We start from the raw sequence: 19,999 nt of genomic DNA, 5'->3' as shown, positions 1-19,999 counted from the left end.
TGCAAGGGAGCAACAGGTACTGGAGCAACTGGAGAGGGGAGCATGCCTTCATCTCTTGCCTGTGGGCTTCTCAGAGGCATCTGGTGGGCCACTGTAGGTAACAGAATGGTGGACTTGATGGGCCTGATCCAACAGGGCTGTTCTTCTGATGGGCTGTGTGAGCCTGGGGAAACTTTTGTTACCGGTCCTGAGAGGTTTGTGCTTTTGTGCTGAACCAAGGTGCTGCCTTATGGTTAATCAGAGCCTTGGTCTTTCTAGCCAGCATTGTCCACCCTGGCAGACAGCTACTTTCCAAGGTCTCATCCTTCCCTATTACCTGAGATCCCTTTAAATAGAGATTCCAAGGACTGCAATATAAAGTGACTACAAGTCCAAAGTAGGCCTATTGTTTGTGGTTGTAGGAACTCTGGCCTCAGAACATTCTGAATTCTGTGCCTGAATGTAACAAATTCTGGAATTCTTTCTTTAGTACAGTTGTTGTTTGAAGCAAAGAACCCGGTAAATTTTAAATCTAAACTGGATTTTCCCCTTGGTCATATTGGCTTGTAATTTTGGAAGCTCTCCTCTTATGCCTTTAATGTGCACTTCCTCACCCTGGACCATCTAAGGAATATTTTGTTGAATATATGCCTGGCCCTACAAGCTATGCTGACATGGTGCGTCTTAGTCTATCTGTGTCTTTGCTTGTGCTTTGCACTATAATATGAACAAAGTAGTTTGGTTTGTTTAGATGTATAATGGGATACAAAAAGAATCCTTTCCCAGTGCAGAGTATGGGCCTTGATTATCTTCATTATCCTGTCAAGTAGGAATGGAGAGAAAGAGAGTATACAGTGCCCGACCTGTCTGATATAGAATGTATGCTCCAGGTACTGGAGGCCCAGAACAGATAGTTTTGTTGGTGTACTGGCTACTCCCTGGCAAACTAGAAGAGTTGATCTCATACAGATGGGTGGACAGATCAAACAGGAAGCAGCACCTTTACACTGCAGGATGCTAGAGTTAGTGAAACAGAAACAGACCTAATTTTAGAAGTGATCTGAAATTTTAACGTTTCAAAATCCAACAAACTTTCAAATGTCAAAATTCAGACTTTGGTATTGAAATTTGCCATCAGAATTTAGAATCAAGGTCTGGCATGGAAATTTGAAATATATCAGTTTTGATTGGTTAAATGAGTGAAACGAATGCAGCATTTAGTAAATTCTTAGTGCAGATTATCTTTCGGAGACAGTCCAATACTGAGTACAGTTACACGTCAGTTGTCAAATCCTGCCAAATATTTGCAGTTATATGCCAGTTACTGTCAAAACCTGATTGCTACTGCAGGTGCAGGCCAATTGTCAGTTACTCTCAAATGTTGCAAAATCTTATTATTGCAGTGTTTATTATATATATCACACAGTGGCGCACCTAAGTAATTTTGGAGCCCAGCCCTGAAGGGCTTCGGAGACACCACCCCCGCCCCCACTGACTTGAGGGTGGCATTAGGGGCAAGTTAAATCTTTTTTTAAAAAAACTTTTTTCAATTGCCGTTGTGTGGCAGGGATGTGGAGACAGGGGGTAGCCAGCAGGTTGCAGACCAGGGTGGGACAGGCGATGGCGGCGGCCCAACCGAAAATGGCTGGACCTGTCATTTGGATGGCAGGTGGGCTCAAGGAAGGAGCTCTTGCTGCTGCTCCTTCCCCACCTTGGTCCGCACCCTGCTGACTGCCCCCTGTTTTTGCTACCATCCCCGCCGAACAGTGGCAGTTGAAAAGATTTTTTAAAAAGATTTAACTTGTCCCCAATCCCCCTCTTGTGGGCAGTAGTGGGGCAGGTATTGGGCAGTGGTGGGGCTCTGGGAAGGCCCCCGGAACATTTGGAGCACCCCCAAAGATGGAGGCTACGGACCAGATCCCCAAGGTCCGTGGCAAAGTACGCCTCTGATCTCACATTGGGTATATTGACCAACAGCATGCACCAAGATTTGAGAAGATTGGGAAGGCATTCAACTTTCTTATTTTTTAATGCAATGTTAGTACAGCTGTAATTATAAAAAGCATTTTAGCAATAGCACAGGCTACCCAAAGAGACTGTGGGCTCTTCTTTTTTGAAATATAAGAACACCACAATACAGTATTAGGGTTGGGTCAGCTGACCCATGGGATTGCTACTTAGTTTGTCATTTCATAAACAAAGCAGTGGCTGTCTAATAGATGTTCAGGTGATGTTGAAGGCTTGTGATAGAGTTCTTTTATCACCTATGAAATATCTTTGATCATTGTATTTGATCAGGTTGGAGTGTTCTTTGGCTCTGGAGGAATGTGTCATGGTAACATTATTCTCCTTGTCTGTATTCTCTAGGCCTGAATTATTCTGTGAGGTTTCATTCATTATGACTAGCTGGCCGAATTCGGTGTCTGATTCTTCTGCAGCGCCCAATATTCCTGCTGGGCCGAAATCCAACAATTCTTTGGTTCCAATTCCAGAGAAACCTGTGCCTGAGGAACCTCCCAGTCTTGAAGATGTCCAACCATTGGGACCTCTGGTGCCCATTGCACCATGGCCACCACTGCCTGAATGGCCTGATTCAGAGACCTCCTGAAGACTCGTCCTCCTCCTCCTCTGATGATGATTAATTTTTCTCCAGCCATATTTTACAGAGATGCCTCTGGCTGTCATAGAAATGCAGTTTACCTTTCCCCCCCATATACTTAGGGAGGCTTCACACGACCACAAGCAAGTCTCAAGAACATTTAGATAAAATGTTGGTGATTGGGAATGCATGCTCCTGACAGGCGTGATGTCTGAACCCACACAAATCTGGCTTCTGCACTCTCCACCTGACATCCTCCTGACCTTCTCAGCCCAACTTCCAGATCTTGGGGATGGAAGTTGGGAGAACGTTGGGTGGAGAATCTCAGGAATGGTATTTGGGTAGGTTTGGATGTCATGCCCGCTGGGAGCACGCTTTTCCGGTCACCAACATTTTACCTACATGTTCTTTACTTATTCCTGACATTCTACTTAAATGTTTCTGACTTACAGACTTGCTGATGATCATGTGAAGCAATCATAAATTCCTATGTTCATCTGAAGCCACCAAATATTATTCAGAATCCAGACTGGTCTCTGCTGTAAGACTTTCTACTACCTTGGAAACTGAGTGACAACTGAAGATTTTGGCCCACCAAGTTTAATATCCATTGATACAAGTTTATTATCCATTGATGAAGCAACACAACTTTTGTAGCAATGAACTTGCTAAGAAGATGCCCGTCAATCTACTCACCAACTGACACAGCCACTAGTGTTGCACATGATATTCTGTCTGCCCACTTGATTCATAGGCGTATCCTAACTACCTATCTGATCCAAAATGGCAGATCCTGAGCTATATTCAGCCTGCTTTATTACATGCTGGATGGTGGCTCTGTCACCTACTTGTGTTGTAAAAAAAGCTTCCAATAAAATATTGGAAAAGTGTTTTCTTAATGAGTGGAATAAATGGTTATGAAATTATGTTTGATTAGGTAAGCAACCATGTATAGCAAGAGCCAAGGTCACCTAATGGCGCAGCAGGGAAGTAACTTGCCTAAGGAGCAAGAGCTTGCTGGTTTGAATCCCCGCTGGTATGTTTCCCAGACTATGGGAAACACCTATATTGGGCAGCAGCAATATAGGAAGGTGCTGAAAGGCATCATCTCATACTGCGCGGGAGATGGCAAGGGTAAATTCCTCCTGTACTCTACCAAAGAAAACCACATGCAGGGGCACACTTAGATGATTTTGGTGCCCGGACCAGCCTTTCTGTGAGGCCCCCCCCTGCCAGGTGCCCCCTCTGCCAGGTGCCCCCCCCACGAGGCCCCCAAAACCTACTTTTGGGGGGCTTCCTGCTACAGCTAACCTACATGACATTTGTTTGTTTTTTAAAACAAAGCCAGTGCGCGGCTGCGGGATGACTGCAGGGGGTGGGGAGCCGAGTAGTCGGCCTCCCCAGCCAGCAGCGATGGCAAGGGGGCAGCGGCTGCTGTGAACTGCAAGGTGCGCCTGCACAGTTCAGAAAAAGATCGTCACAGGCTTGCGACGATCTTTTTCTAAACTGCGCAGGCGCACCTTGCGATTCACAGTAACCGCTGGGCATAGAGGATGTGCCCTCCATCAGAGGGCAGCAGAGGCTGGAGGAGGAGTAGGCAGGGAAGGTGAAGGCAGCGAGGAGGTAACAAGGCAGGGGGCGGTGCAGAGGGGCAGGGTCTCTTCAAAATGCTGGAATATCACATAGAGCTGTTTCCAACACTCTCCCAAAGTGCAACTTTTAAAGGAGGCAAATACTGCATATTAAGTGCAAATCAAGAAAAATGCTGAATAACACCACTGGCTGTATGACCGGATACCTTGCTGCCATTGTACTGAAGTTGCTATAAATCTCTCCCACATATCCACTCCCCCGCCTTCAATCCTAAGGTTTGCGAAGCTGGAGTAAATTGCCATTTGGAAAACCTCCTTGGACTTTTACACACGTGGTTTTAGTTTGCATCTCCTCCGGAATTGAGGGTGTGAGTCCACATATCAGCTGAATTTACCTGAAGTCGCAGCGGGCTATCAGGGACCAGTTCACACATGATTCTGCTTTTCCCCAAATTACTGCTGCACACTCTAGCTTAGCCCGAATTATGTCCGGGGTAAATAAATCCTCTATTTGTGGCACCTTTTTTGAAAAAACACCACCACCCCATGCTTTCTGGTATGCCCCAAGCCTTCTCCCACAATGTGTGGATGGGCTATTGCCAATAATTTGGCTTTTTTCAAAACTCACACTTTCGTGGTTTGTTTTTAAAAACTTCAAGTGGCGCCAATCAGCTTCAGAAAGAGCCTGCCGCTTGGGAGGGGCTTTTGCTGGGGATCAGAACAGGTAGCGTGAAACCTTGCCTGCCTGCCCCCACACTCAGCCGTTGTCCCCACTTTGTTTTTCTTGCCTCCTGCCAAGGTGGGTCTGATCAGTTCAGCAAGACTGTCCTAATACATCCTGACACCCAGCCTATGCCATGCCTGGAGATGGGAGGGAGCTGGCAGCAGGAGTGACTATCTCCAATCAATAAAAGCTGCTTCTCTCTCTCTCTCTCTCTCTCAATCTCTCCCCCCCCCGCATCCCATTCCCCGCCCCCCACTTTGCTGAATTATTGAGCAGGTCACTCCTTGCCAGGTCGAGTTCCAAAAATATTTGAAGGCAACAGGAGAGTTTCACAGTTTGCAAGGAACTGGAGACTTGGGTGAATGAGTGGAATACTAAGTGTCAGCAGAAGGCACCTCTTGGCACTGCTTGGCCGATCTTCCACAAGGGGAGCTTGACAGTTGCGTTCGGTATGGTCTGCTCTTTGAATGATTTGCAATTGTGAGTGTTGAGCGGGGTGGGGGGGGGAGGGTTGTGACAGATTGGTGAAATTCTGTGGAGGGAGTCCAGAAGGGGAGGGGGAGGGAGAAATTCCTGAGTCAAAATGCAAGCACCAACGGGAATGCAAAATGTTGGCTTCTTCTGCTGTTCAAAGCCTTCATGCTTTCCGTCTCTCTAACTAAGACCAATGGGTCAGTCTCAAAGGCTTTCTTGGGAAGTAATGAAGAGAGTCTTCCTATGATTTCAACATGTACAAGATCTAGGGGCATAGCTAGGGGAGAAGAGGCCTGTGTTTGCCCCTTTCCCTGGTGACCCCTTAGAGTGAGGGAGATAATGAAGAAATAGGGAAGGATGCTGAGGGGCCCTCAGGAGCTGGGGTGGGGGCAGGTTCTTTGAACCCATCCACTCTATTATAGCTACACCCCTGACAAGATCCTTGCTAGTGCTACTCCAGTCTTTTGGCTACTTTTAATTCATATATGAGTCTCTGGCTTCATCTTATTGAAGCCTGGTTACCATAGGAACATAGATGCTGTGAATCAGGCAGATAGGCAGGCTTTACACATGCAGACGTTGTTGGAGGATGCCTGGAAGCTTAACAATGGAGACTACAGGTTCGCTGTAACCTGAGCCCTTTGTGTCTGAGCTGATTCCATGAGGCTGTATTTTTCTCCATCACAGAGAGAAAGCAGTGATCTCTACTTTAAACTTCCATGGCCTCTTCAATGGTCTGGGGTGGGTGGGGGTAACATGAGGTGATGAAGGCAGTCACAAAGGCAAGTTCATTATAAAAACCTGCAAAGATTTGGGTCAGATTCAGCAGGTTTGGGTTAAGTGTCTAAATAGGTACTTGATTCCACGGAAATGTAAAAGAAGCACTAGTACAGACACAGGATTGTGCTAGAAAGGATGTGGTTTATAGAATCTGAAACTAATAATAAAGAAGAGTGAAAGAAATTTGTTTTCTTTGATCTATTACCACATCCCTAACTAGTATTTATGAATACTGGCTTGGATCCAAAGTTGTCCTTCCACTTGTGGAAAGCCTCTTTCACTCACAGAATGGCCAACAGCAGCAGAGTGTTGCATGAGAAAAGTGACCCCAGATCCAGTGGAGTTTCTGTGTTTGCACAAGCTTTTTTACAAGCTTTTGCATGAGCTCTGATCAATACTTTTTTTTATGGTTTTGCAAGGTTTATACGCTATAACTTATAATTTATACGCTATAACTTATAAGTTTATAGGAATAAACTTATCTCTCTCTATAACTTGTATCTTCCTTATCCACCATGGTTCCAGTACCGTAATGCAGTCTCCAATGCATCGTGGCTCTGCACTGTAAGACGTTTTCCAGTAGCACTAGCACAGTTGTTCACTAAATCAGGTTCTTATGTCACTCACTATCCTTTTGATCCAAGCCACTTTCATAGTAGCTAACTAAAGCCTACTATCAAACTGAATTTTGTGGCTCAGAATCCTGAATTGAAAATCCAACATATTATAGAGGTGTTTATAATCTCCGCTGGGTGGAGAGACACCAAACCCATTGCACATTCACCTGCCGGTGATGATTTATTGTGAATTATATTTGTCCTGGGCTCAAACATGTTGTAATCAAGGAAATGTCCTGGATACCAACTCCGACTTCTTAGCAGGAGCAGAGAGAGGTCTCTTGATCCAGAAAAGGATGGCCATCATTCACTCAGTCCATTGAGGAAAACGCAAGAAACAACAGCAAGGAGTGCCAATTGCACAGGAAGGACTCACCCTGAGAGGGAAAGATGGAGCCTTTCCCCCTGGCTGCTGGCCTCCCACCTGCCCACTTGCTGACTGATTGAACCTCTTTCCTTGGCTGCTGGCCTTCCACCTGCTCCCTACTGATTGACTGGGCCTCTTTCCCTTGCCATTGGCCTTTCACCTGCCCACCTGGCTGAGCCTCTTTCCCTGGCTGGGATGAGTCAAGTCACATTTATATTATACTAAAACATAAAACTCAGCCTAGCCTACTTCACAGGGTTGTTGTGAGGAGAAACCTAAGTATGTAGTACACCGCTCTGGGCTCCTTAGGGGAAGAGCGGGATATAAAATGTAAAAATAAAAATATATATATTTTAAAAAATGTTCTGCAGGGATTCATCTCCCAGACAGCTATGACCTTTGTCACTCACATGACAAGGAAATGTTTCCTAACAGTAGCTTGCAAAATGCTTAAAGAGGCCTTTTCTAGAGGTGTGGTCTAAAAAGCTTCCAGGATGAAGAAGAAAAGGCATTCTCAGTTTTTGATTTACGGACTCAGTGATGAACCTGAATTTTGTCAAAGAGCATTAAAAGGTTCTTAGGGCACTAAGGGAAATGTAATTCCAAAATCCGAAACTCTGAGACGAATCACTCAGTCAAAAGGAGCTAGAGCTCCTCAAGTCTTGGCCTGCAAGCCCTTTTTTAGGCTGAAACATCTGAAGCAAAAACGACATACTTCTGAGCATCAGCTTTCCTTTGAGCATGGGCCACTGAGTAATTCTCCCTCCAGTCTCTGGAATAAGGCTTCCAGGTGGAGGCCATGACACTTGAGCCCCAACACATCCTCAAAAAGGGGCTGCCTATAATGTTCAGGGCATATGTTCTCTTTTTGAGAATATCTCAAATATTAAGATTAGTGGAAGTAATCTGAAAGGGACTGGCACAGATTGCTGGGTCATGATGTGCGTCATGATGCGCACTCTTACACACTTCCTTGCAGTACTGAGGCGTAGCCCATCACTGATGACACTTGGCCGATTTGTATGATACTTCTGACTAGTCCTGCCCACCAGATGATGAGGGACATGAATGCATATGTTCCACTTCTGATCCTGGTGCCACACACCCCATCTGGGTGCCCTGTTGGTTCGAACCCCAACCACCCCCACCCCGCCAGTTTGAATGCTACTTTAATGTAATACTTAATTGCTTGTGAGTGGCAGTCCAGATGAACAGACCCCTTTGTGATGATGTGGCTGCAAGGTGGGAAGGGTAAGTGGGATGAGCACACTCATGTCCCTCATTGCATGGTGGGTGTGGTTTGTCAGATGTGTTGTCTGAACTGGTCCTAAATTAAATATATTGTGTAAGCACCACCCATAAGGCTGTTATTGATTTATTTGCATGGTGAGTTCCAAAATGATGTTTAATGTAAGCTTTTAAGGATGTATATGTTTAAATAAAGCATGGACTTTTGAAGGCAACTGCAACTGCACCCTATCATGCAGAGTAGACCCCCTGATTCCTCTTTGCCCGACAGAGTAGCCCCCCCGAACTTCCTCCTTCTCCTCTGCTAGTGTCTTATAGGGATGTGCATGGAACTGGCGGGGGGTGGCTTGAAGGCGGGGGGAATACCTTTAAGGGCAAGGGAGGGTGCTCTTACCCCACCCAGCGCATTTCCACCGCTGGTGCTGCACTTTAACAGAGTCCAGTGGGGCATCGTCGTTGCCTCGCACAAGTGACTGGAAGTACCCGACACATATGCACACGTTGGGTGCGTGAGTGAGTATGCTGTGCGCATGCACACCAGACGTGCGCAAACGCATTGGGTACTTCCAGTCCCTTCCGGTCCAACAAGGCAACGGGGCAGCAGGGAGGTATGCTGCCGCTCTGCCAGACTCTGCCAGTGCAGCACCGGCGGGGGAAACACAGCGGGAGGGTTAACAGCACCTTCCCCCACCCTTAAGGGTATTCACCCACCTTCGAACCAGCTGAACCGCCGGCCATTCGAACCGGTTCAGAGGCCCATAAAAGGGCCTCCGAACAGGTTTGTGCATATCCCTACTGTCTTAGCCATAAGCCCGGATCTAAGCTCCACCCCACTCCAGACCCCCATCCAGTCTAGGACTGGCAGCAAAACCAGAGATACCTGACTCCCAGCATGCACATCTCCAACTGTATGGCAACCCAACGTGGTAACCCAGCATCCCCATAGCAACCAAGCTGAGGCAAGTAGAAAAGCCTACTCAGACAGGCAGCCATCTCAAGGCGGCTTGTCCATGAGGTGAGGTGAGGCAACTGCCTCAGGCACAGCTATGACAAGGAGTGGCAAGGGCAGGACATCCCCCACCCCCACGGCCTGGGCACCACCTTTTCCTCCTGCTGTTCCTAGCTGCCCCGTTGCCCTTCCCTATGACCACGGGAATGGGTTTTAAACTACAGGTTGGGTGATGAGAAAGGTGTTTCTTCCTCCCCATCCAACCTGTAGTTTAAAACCCATCTCCATGGCAATGGGGAGGACTGAGTGTGTGAATTATAAGGCAGGGCCAGTGCCACCTCCCCATGTGCCCCCTCTGCCCTTCCCAAATGCCAGGGGGGGGATGGGTTTCAAGCTCCAGGTTCGTTCTTCCTTGCTGGCCAACCGGCAGCTTAAAACCCATCGCTGTGCTGATGGGGAAGAGCAGCAGGCCACATGAGGGAGCTGCCACTGGCCCTGCCTCATAATGCAAATGCCCACATGATAGGGCGTGACCTCTCTGTCCTTCCTCATGGTGTGAAGATGGGGTTTAAAGTTTGGACATTGAGGGAGAAAGGAGCACCTTTCTCCCTCACTGCCCAACCTGCAGCGTGAAACGCATCCCTGTGGTGATCAGGAAGGGTGGAGGGAATGCTTAGGGAGGTGGTGCTGGTCCTGCCCTCTGACTCATGTGCTGGGTCCTCCCCATCACCTGACATCAGTGTCAGAGGACATGGGCAGGGCCACACAGGCTTCACCTCAGGTAGTTCTGGAGCTCAAGCTGGCACAGAGCCAATTAGTCATTTGGAAGAAGGAAATTCTAGTCGCTCCTTAAAGGGTGACCTTAGCGGGCCCATTCCCACCCATTCCCTTCCCATAAAGGTGATCCAGTTGACATAGTATACTTGGACTTCCAAAAAACTTTGGACAAAGTTCCCCACCAAAGGCTCTTGAGTAAACGTAGCAGTTATGGGATAAGGAGACAGGTTCATGTGTGGATGGGTAACTGGTTGAAGGACAGGAAACAGAGAGTAGGAATCAATGGACAGTTTTCACAATGGAGGGAAGCAAGAAGTGGAGTCCCCCAGGGATCTGTACTGAGACTAATGCTTTTTAATTTATTCATAAGTGATCTAGAAATTGGGGTAGGCAGTGAGGTGGCCAAATTTGCAGATGACACTAAACTATTTAGGGTAGTGAAATCCACAAAGATTGTGAGGAGCTCCAGAAGGATATTTTTAATGGGCGACAGAATGGCAAATGTGGTTCAATCATGTATGCAAGTGTAAAATGATGCGTATTGGGGCAAAAAACCCCAGCTTCACATATACACTGATGGGATCTGAGCTGTTAGTGACTGACCGGGAGAATCCTCATTCACATTACAGACGCCTCACCTCTCTCTTCCATGTTGGCAGTAACCAGACATTCACATACACAGTATAAGAGAGGCTTAAAAGCTAATTAAGATTTGTGGATCAAAAAGGTCACGGAGTGTAAATCCTAAGCATGGATACACAGAAGCACACCCTGCGGAGCTCAGTGCATCTTATCCCTAATGAGCCTTATAGACTAACTGGGTTATGGCAATCTAAACTTCAATGGGAGAAAGGTCTTCATCAGATACATGGAATCTCCTGATGAAATAGACTGTCGATGATGGATGTCATCATAAGCCAATTTGTCTCCTAATGCACCACAGTGCCTATCCCAATATGCACGCTCTGCCATGGTCCAATACCATGCATTCTGAAAGCTTGGTGATGCCATTTCGGAATTGGAGTCCCTCTTGTGTAATTTCCATCCCCGCCTTCATAGTTTCTTGTTCTGTGCTGTATCAGGGAGAATATTCAGAATTCCTCACTTCAGGAAACCTTTGGGGAAGTCACTGGTTTAATTGAAGCCAGTCTCACGCTAGGTGTTACACACAAATGATAAAGAACATGCTTTTGACATACAGATGATTGTACCATAGGTATCTAGATGCTCACTTCTCCTTTCCAAGCACTCTAGCCCTATTCAGACACAATGTTGAACATTTGTATGAGTGTACAGTATGCACAGGTACAGATTTGGACACAGGTACTCTTATATATCTCTTATGTTGAATGCAGGCACAGAAGTACACTTCCTATCTGTAGCATGCATGTGAGGAGCCAGCCTGTGCTCAGGTTCACTTTTAAAATGAGTGCAGGCACAGTCATTCACTCAAAAACACATGCGGGTGTACAAATATCTGTACACTTGTTCAGCATAATGTCTGAATAGGGCTTCTGTGTAGAATCTAAGTGGCCATACTTCTAGCTTCATCTAAGAACTAAACAGCCACTTTCTACTTTCCTCTTTCAAAGTAGCACTGCTCATGACAAAACCCCAGCCACGACATCCCGGCCAATATGATGTTTTCCCAACATCATGTCAATACATGGTTATGCTGTGAATCTTGTAATGTCTAGCAAGTTTTATCTCCTCTTAGTGTTGCTGTGTAGGGTTGGCCTCATAGCCTGGTTTTTATTGCTGTCTGTGTTAGTTTTTATTATGGTGGTTTGTTTTTACTGTGGTTTTATGGCAATTTGGATTTACTGTATTTTGTTATGTTGTTAGCCATCCTGGGTGCATTTTGTTGTTGTTGGAATGTAGAAAATTGATACATGGCAAAGAAACAACCAACCAAATGGATCAATTAATAAGCAAGCAAGCAAGTAGGTTGAATGGGAATTCCTGCCTCTGGGTCTGATTCTAGGTTTCAGGAAGCCCTAAGCAAATAGCCCTCTCTGAGTTCTCTCCTAGTCTAAATGAGCCCCAGGACAGTTGCTTCACCACCACTACTGCACAAAAGACAGTAGGCATAGAGGTGGCCTCAGGGATCCATAGTGGGCCCGTTTGAGGGTCTCGGGTCCTTGGCGGATGCCCAACAATACTGACCCCATGACCCCCCTCTGTAGCCTTCTCTAAACGTGGACAGTGACCAGGACTCTAATTCACACAGTTGTTCATGAGGAAGTTGCCTAAAGGAATGATGGTGAAAGGCTGTCAGAAAGATGGCATTCATGGGCTGACTGTAGATGCCCCAATGGGACAGATGTGAGGAGGCAGTCTCTTTATTTCTGCTTTCACTCTTGCAAAGTACCTTGGGAGGTTATGGAATCATTGTTTGAGATTTACAAAAGAAGATCTGTTTGTTTATTTACATTCTGGGTGGACAGATATCTGTCAGGCTATGGATGGATGGGCAGGGGTTACATGGGTAATTTTAGGATAGCCAGCATTGGCAAAGGATGTTGACCTACATGATACACAGAGGGCTTCCTTGAACTATAATTCATTTTTTGTTCTTTCTCTGTAGCTATACAGCACCCAGAACAAAGTATTGCTAAGAAAAAACATTCTCTTTTAATTCATTGTCTTGTGCTTGTACCACACCAGCAGTCAGTCTCTAATAATGGACAGCTTCCAGGTACAATAAGTAATGTGGACAAAAGGACACAGGACCCAAGCTGAGATATCAAAAGTATCAACACTATTTTAGCTTCTTTGGAAATTTCAAATTTGCTTCCAGTTGTGATATGGATGGAATTCAGTAGCAGTGCTAATTCTCTAGTGCAGGGGCCTGCGTGCTTTGCTTAAATTATCCTGTTGTTGAGCACCAAGTATATTGATGGCAAGTCGACACGATACATGTTACTGTATATTGGTGCGGGGAGGGATTTCCTGACTGCAAGCGCTGTTTGATGGTGGAACTGCCTCAGGCCGTGGTTGGGCTCTTCTTCACTAAGGTTTCAAACAGAAACTGGACAGCTGTCTGTCAGGGAGGCTATAGCAGTTTCTAGCACTGAGCCAGGGCGGCTGGAGTAAAAGATCTCCAAGAACACAATGTAAGTACGAGTATTTTGTTACTACCAAGTTTCCAGTTTGAGAATCATTGAAGTAACCCCTTTTGTCTGACCTGTGTGTGCTGCCCTTCCCTTAATTGATCCTCTTGCCCCAGGCTGTTTTTGCTCTGGGGTTCCCCAGCATCCCTGTGACTCAGCATTATGTACCCTGACCTTGTATAACTCCCACATATGATGACACATATTCCCCCTTCCCTTGTGTATACACCATGATGCCTGGGGAGTTGCTTCCACTGTGGGTGGAGACAGAGATATTGGTGTAACTCCTACAGCTCAGGTCTGTCTGGTCCTCAAGGGTTTATAAACCAGGAGAAATCCTCAGCACATCAAAGCAGTGAAGTTCAGAGAGGAGCTTCTGCCTTCCGGAGGGAACAGAAACCTGCAATCTTCAGCTTTAGGTATAACCAACTACTATGAAATATACTTTGAAAGCTATGGAAGGGGAACCTTGGGTGGGGTATATGTTGGAGGTGGGTAAGAATGATGCTGCAGTGGGACTGAAATTTCTGGTTAGGAAAAGAAAGGTGGTCAGGGTTTGATATGTCAAAAGACTGATATTGGATCCAGTTTAGACAATGGAGTTAGCAGCATTCACCTCCTGAACTGGTCAATAATGCCTAAGCTCAGCCTTGGAATGTGTGCAGTTAACCATAAAGAAAGCATCTCTGAACATGGGCTGTACGCATTCACTGCACTGAGAGTTAGGTATGTGCAAACCGGTTCGGAACTGAGCAACATTGAACCAGTTGGTTCGCTGGCTTGATGTCAAGTGGAACCCGCCCCCCAATATTGAGCTGAACCCCCCTGACCTATTTGGGGTGTTCTAAGTTAAAACTTAAAAAAAAAAAAATCACAAACCTTCTTCCAACCAAACTGAACCCAGGAGGTTCAAAGGGGTGCAAAACCGAACTGGCCCAGTCCAGTTTGGGTCTGGTTCAGACTTGAACTGAACTGGGCCAACTGGTTTTGTGCAAACCCTTCCTGGGGGGTGGCCATCTTATTAGCCACAGAAAACTAAGATTAAGGGGCTTCCTGATAGTTTTGAGCCCAAGCATTTTGGAACTTAAACACTGACTTGGACTCTCTCTGCCTGCCAGTCACACATATACCCAAACAGTACATCTAGACTGAATTAATTGGACATTACCTCTGGTCAGCTTGGGGTGATTTTGGAAGCTTCTCCCTCATCCTTGTAATATGTACTTTTTTGCTTAGACCTCTAGGGTATGTTATTCTAAATTTATACCTAGCCATACAAGCTTTTCTGACATGACATATCTTAATCTATCCATCCCTTTGCTTGTGCTCTTGCACTGTAATATGGACTACGTTGGCTGATTTGTTTAGAGGCGTTGTTGGATACAAAGCATCCTTTCCTGGTGCAAAAGGTGTGCCTTGATTACCTTCATTGCCCTTTCAAGCAGGAGTGGAGTGGAAGAAATCTGCAAACATACCTTAGCATAAAAACAGCATAGAGTGCCCAGCCTATCTAAAATGGAATGTTTGTTTCTTGTACTGGAGGACCAGAATAGATGGAGGGTTTTCTTGTTCTGCTGTCTGCTAGAAAGGCTGATCTCATAGAGATTGATGAGCAAATTGAACAGGAAGTAGCTTTAAATTACAGGAAGGTAAAGTGTGCCATCAAGTCGGTTTCGACTCTTGGCGACCACAGAGCCCTGTAGTTGTCTTTGGTAGAATACAGGAGGGGATTACCATTGCCTTCTCCCACACAGTAGGAGATGATGCATTTCAGCATCTTCCTATATTGCTGCTGCCCGATAATAGGTGTACCAGCAGGGATTTGAATCGGCAACCTCTTGCTTGATAGTCAAGCATATTCCCGCTGAGCCATTAGGTGGCTACTACAGGAAGGTAGAGTTAGCATAATCAGAACAAGATCTACTTTTAGAAATGATATGAAATTCCACAACAGTTCAAAATCTGACAAAGGTTCACATTTCAAAATGCAAATGTTGTTGAAATGTGCCATGTTAATTTTGGAATAAAGATGTATTATTATTATTTTTATTTATTTTACGTATTTGTATACCACCCTAAACCAAGGTCTCAGGGCGGTTCACAACAAAACACTATACAAAACATTAAAATCTAATAATAATAATAATAATAATAATAATAATAAGAAGAAGAAGAAGAAGAAGAAGAAGAAGTCAATTTCTATACTGCCCTTCCAAAAATGGCTCAGGGCGGTTTACACAGAGAAATAACAAACAAATAACAAACAGTTTAAAACAAATCAATAAACAATCTAAAAGTTAAAAAGTTAAAAAACCTGGGTAAAAAGATGAGTCTTCAGACACTTTTAAAAAGCTGCTAGAGACGGGGAGACTCTTATTCCCACGGGAAGCATGTTCCAAAGTCTTGGGGTGACAACAGAGAGCCCATACCGGAAACTTATTGGCAGCCAGTGCAGCTCCTGTAATATAGGAGTAATATGGTCTCTTCGAGATGACTTGGAGACCAACCTGGCTGCTGCATTTTGTTCTAATTGTAGTTTCCGGACTACATACAAAGGCAGCCCCACATAGAGCGGATTGCAGTAATCAAGTCTGGAGGTTACCAGCATGTGTACTACTGTTCTGAGATAATGAACCTCAAGAGACAGACGCAGCTGGCGTATCAACCAAAGCTGATAGAAAGCGCTTCTGGCCACTGCCTCAACCTGGGGAACCAGGGGAAGGTGTGGATCTTTTTAAAAGCCAAATTCTGGGTTATGGCCCCTATTTCAAACGAGCATACCCCTCAGGTTCTGGCAACAGTTCGAGGAAGTGTGACCCCATCTAGAACAGGTAGATCAATATCGCTTCCTGAGTGACGACTCCACACAATAAGTACCTCCGTCTTGTCTGGGTTCAGTCTCAGTTTGTTATCTCTCATCCATCCCATTACTGCTTCCAAGCAGGCATTCAGGGAGGATATGCCATCTCCTGATGATGTTGATATGGAGAAATAGATTTGGGTGTTATCAGTGTACTGATAGCACCCAGCACCAAATCTCCGGATGATCTCTCCCAATGGTTTCATGTAGATATTAAAAAGCATTGGAGACAGTATCGAGCCCTGAGGGACTCCATATAAAAGCTCTGATTTTGAAGAGCAACAGTCTCCAAGCGACACCATTTGGAATCTGCCAGAAAGGTAGGAGAGGAACCACTGCAAAGCTGTGCCTCCCACCCCCAACTCCCATCAGACATTCCAGAAGGATACTATGGTCGATAGTATTGAAAGCCACCGAGAGAGCCAAAAGGACCAACAGAGTCACACTTCCTCTGTCAATTCCCAATTGGAGATCATCCATCAGGCTAACCAAGGCAGTCTCCACCCCATAGCCCATCCGCAAACCAGTTTGAAATGGGTCTACATAGTCAGTTTCGTCCAAGACCGCCTGGAGCTGGGAGGCCACCACCCCCTCAATTACCTTGCTCAACCATGAGAGGTTGGAGACAGACCTGTAGCTATTAAACTCCGAGGGGTCCAAGGTAGGCTTCTTAAGAATAGGTCTAATAATTGCCTCCTTTAAACAAGGAGGCATCCTGTCCTCCCTCAGAGAGGTATTTATAATTGCCACCAGGCTTTCCATAACAACCCCCTTGCCAGATAGTATAAGCCATGTTGGGCAAGGATCAAGCAGACAGGTGGTAGGACGCACTGTTCCGAGCAGCTTGTCCACATCCTCAGGAGTCACAAACTGAAATTGATCCAGTCTAACCACACCAGAGGAGTTGCTGGATACCTCTGCATCTGACACTGCGATAACTGTAGAGTCTAAATCTAGATCTAGATCGACCTGGATACGAGAGACTTTGTCCACAAAAAAATCATTTAAAAGTGTAACAGCAGGCAACTGATGGTTCCAAATTTGAATTCAGGGGAGCAGGGGGCCCTGCTAACTCCCTCACAACCCTGAATAGCTCTGTTGGAAGAGAGCCTGAAGAAGCAATACGGGCAGAAAAGAAACACTTCTTTGCTGCACGTATAGCCAGAGCATAGATCTTTAAATGCGCTCTATGTCGCAATCTGTCGGATTCGAGTCGAGTCTTCCTCCACTTGCGCTCCAGTCGTCTACCTTGCCACTTCAGCTCCCGCAGATCTTCCGTATACCAAGGAGCCATTTTCAAAGTGGGTCGGAGAGGACGCTTAGTAGCAATCATGTCTACATCAAAATGACATTAAAACTTGAAACTTACCAGTTTTGATTGCTATATAAAATATTATAGCCAAATTTTGGCGGCGGCTGCAGCCACAGGTAAGCTGTGATATATTGTCAGATTTTCACTGCTAAATGCCATATATTGTCAAATATTAGTTGCTACGGCATGTCAGCTGTCACAGCTTGTCAAATATTCAGTGCTAAATGGCAGTTGCAGTCAAAAATTGATTACTACGATATGGTCACCATCAGTGTCATAGGTAGAGGAGGGAGAGCCTGTGTCTGCCCCCTCTCCCCAGCAGCTCCAGTAGCAGATTGCATGCACGGCCTGTGGCTCTGTCTGCAGCAGTGCGTGCTGTGCACACACACCCTCTTATCATGGTGTGGTGACCCTGCCACTGCTGCTTCCACCACTTACCAGGCAGTCTTTCAGGTGGTGGGAAGCCTGCTGTCTGTTAACCAATGGTGCTGCCTCATGCCGCCTGCTCCATTTCTTGCTGCCTCCATAGGCTGTTGGGCAGCAGGAAGCAGAAATGACGAATATTTATATAGCACTTTTCAACAAAGGTTCTCAAAATGGTTTGCATAGAAAAATAATAACCAAAGATGGATCACCTGATGGGTCACTATATCCTTTGAACTGCATAGACAGAGAAGAAACTGAGAGATGTTCAGGAGATTATGGAGGTTGGTGATAGAGGTATCTTTATCACTAGCCAAGTATATCTCCAGATGATTGTTTTTGGTTAAGCTAGGATAATTTTTGAAGAGTGGGAGAATGTGTTGCTGAGAGCTAATCTTCTTCTACCCTTCTGTATTCTCTAGGTCTGAATACTTGTGTGGCACTTCACCATGTCTTCAAGTCATTCAGGATGTGGTTCTTCTGGAGCACCTGGTGTCCCTCCAGTTCCAAAACCGGACAATCCTTTTGTTCCAGTTCCAGAGAAAACTTGGCCTGAGGGGCCTCCCAAACCTAAATATCCTCAGCCTTTGAGGCCTCTGGTGCCTGGAAAACCTTGGCCAGAGGGCCCGCCTGCATCTCCAGACCCTAGACATCCACGATCTCCAAAGCCACCGAAACCTTTAGGGCCTAACAACCCAGGACCATTCCCTGGACCATCCAGCCCTCCTAAGCCACCCCTCCCTGATGATCCTTATCTGCCTTTTGCTCTGGTGCCTGTTGCACCTTGGCCACCACTGCCAGAGTGGGATGGTTCAGGGAATCCTCCTAAAGACCCTTCTAATGATGATTAACTTTCTTCCAGTCATGTTCTCCAGAGATTTCTCTGACTACTATAGAACAACAAATTACTTCCTGCTGCAAAACTTTCCATCACCTGATGGTTCTTGGAAGTTGAGTGACTCCTGAAAGAGAAGAGGACTTTGGCTTACAATGTTTGTATTCCACTGATGAACAACTCAATGTTGGTGGCCATGAACATGCTGAGCAAATATCTGTCCACTTACCCACCACTAGTATAGGAATGTTTGTCTACTTGTCTACCTGATCTGTACATATATCTACTGTCCAGCTACTCACCCATCTAAACTTTCTGTCTGATCCAGAATGATTATTTTTCCTGCTTTATTACATGTTGACAGTTGATTCTTACTGCTACTTCTATTATATAATAAGCTTCCAGTAAAATATCTGGATTGGAAATATACTTTGTCTGCTCTAATGCAACCTCCTCAATATATTGGATTGATTAAGTGCCATCAAGTTGGTGTCGACTCTTAGCAACCACATAGATAGATTCTCTCCAGGATGATCTGTCTTCAACTTGGTCTTTAAGGTCTCTCAGTGGTGCATTCATTGCTGTTGTAATCGAGTTCATCCACCTTGCTGCTGGTCGTCCTTTTCTTCTCCTTCCTTCAACTTTCCCCCGCATTTTGGACTTCTCAAGGGAACTGGGTTTTTGCATAATGTGTCCAAAGTATGTTAGTCTGAGCCTGGTCATTTGTGCCTTGAGTGAAAATTCTGGATTGATTTGTTCTATGATCCATTTGTTTGTTTTCCTGGCTGTCCATGGTATCCTCAAAAGTCTTCTCCACCACCAAAGTTCAAAAGCGTCAATGCTTTTTCTATCCTGCTTCTTCAAAGCCCAGCTTTCGCATCCATAGAGTGTCATGGGAAAAACTATTGTCCAAACAATTCTAATCTTTGTAGGTATAGACGCATCACAGCATCTAAATATAATTTCCAAGGCCTTAATTGCAACTCTACCAAGTGCTAATCTGTGGCGTATTTCTTGACTGCTGGGTCCTTTCCTTTGCTGTTGATGTCACTATATCTACATGACTGTATATCTACATCCACTTTGCACTTGCAAACATGATTCAGCAAGGAGTCCTATCTTTCTAGTATGCTAAGAATTTATGGATGCTGTCTTGAAAGGTAGTAATTAACTAAAGCCAGCTACCAGGGTTTTGGTCTTAGAATCCTGATGTGCAAGCCCAGTGGGTGGAGATGCACCAAACCCATTGCAGACTCATCAGCAAATGATTATATGCTCTCAGCTGCATTTGTCCAGTGCCTAGAAAATCTGTAATCTGGAAAATGACCTCTAAACTCATTTCTGACATGG

At 45.5% G+C, this 19,999-nt stretch overlaps 2 long non-coding RNA genes across 2 annotated transcripts; both read left to right on the top strand.

The window, feature by feature from the left end:
* The first annotated feature begins 459 nt into the window (after positions 1 to 459).
* On the top strand, positions 460 to 3,468 carry LOC128346162 (uncharacterized). Its single transcript, XR_008316812.1, has 2 exons — positions 460 to 656; positions 2,347 to 3,468. It is a non-coding gene; the product is annotated as an uncharacterized LOC128346162 (long non-coding RNA).
* Positions 3,469 to 9,283: 5,815 nt separating this feature from the next.
* Positions 9,284 to 19,130, top strand: LOC128346692 (uncharacterized). Its single transcript, XR_008317134.1, has 4 exons — positions 9,284 to 9,395; positions 12,694 to 13,222; positions 13,536 to 13,638; positions 18,237 to 19,130. It is a non-coding gene; the product is annotated as an uncharacterized LOC128346692 (long non-coding RNA).
* Positions 19,131 to 19,999: the final 869 nt, after the last annotated feature.

The sequence above is a fragment of the Hemicordylus capensis genome, chromosome 2, assembly GCF_027244095.1.
Source record: "Hemicordylus capensis ecotype Gifberg chromosome 2, rHemCap1.1.pri, whole genome shotgun sequence".
Taxonomy (NCBI): domain Eukaryota; kingdom Metazoa; phylum Chordata; class Lepidosauria; order Squamata; family Cordylidae; genus Hemicordylus; species Hemicordylus capensis.
Note: the sequence above shows the minus strand (reverse complement) of the source record. Positions and strands in the feature narration are given on the sequence as shown.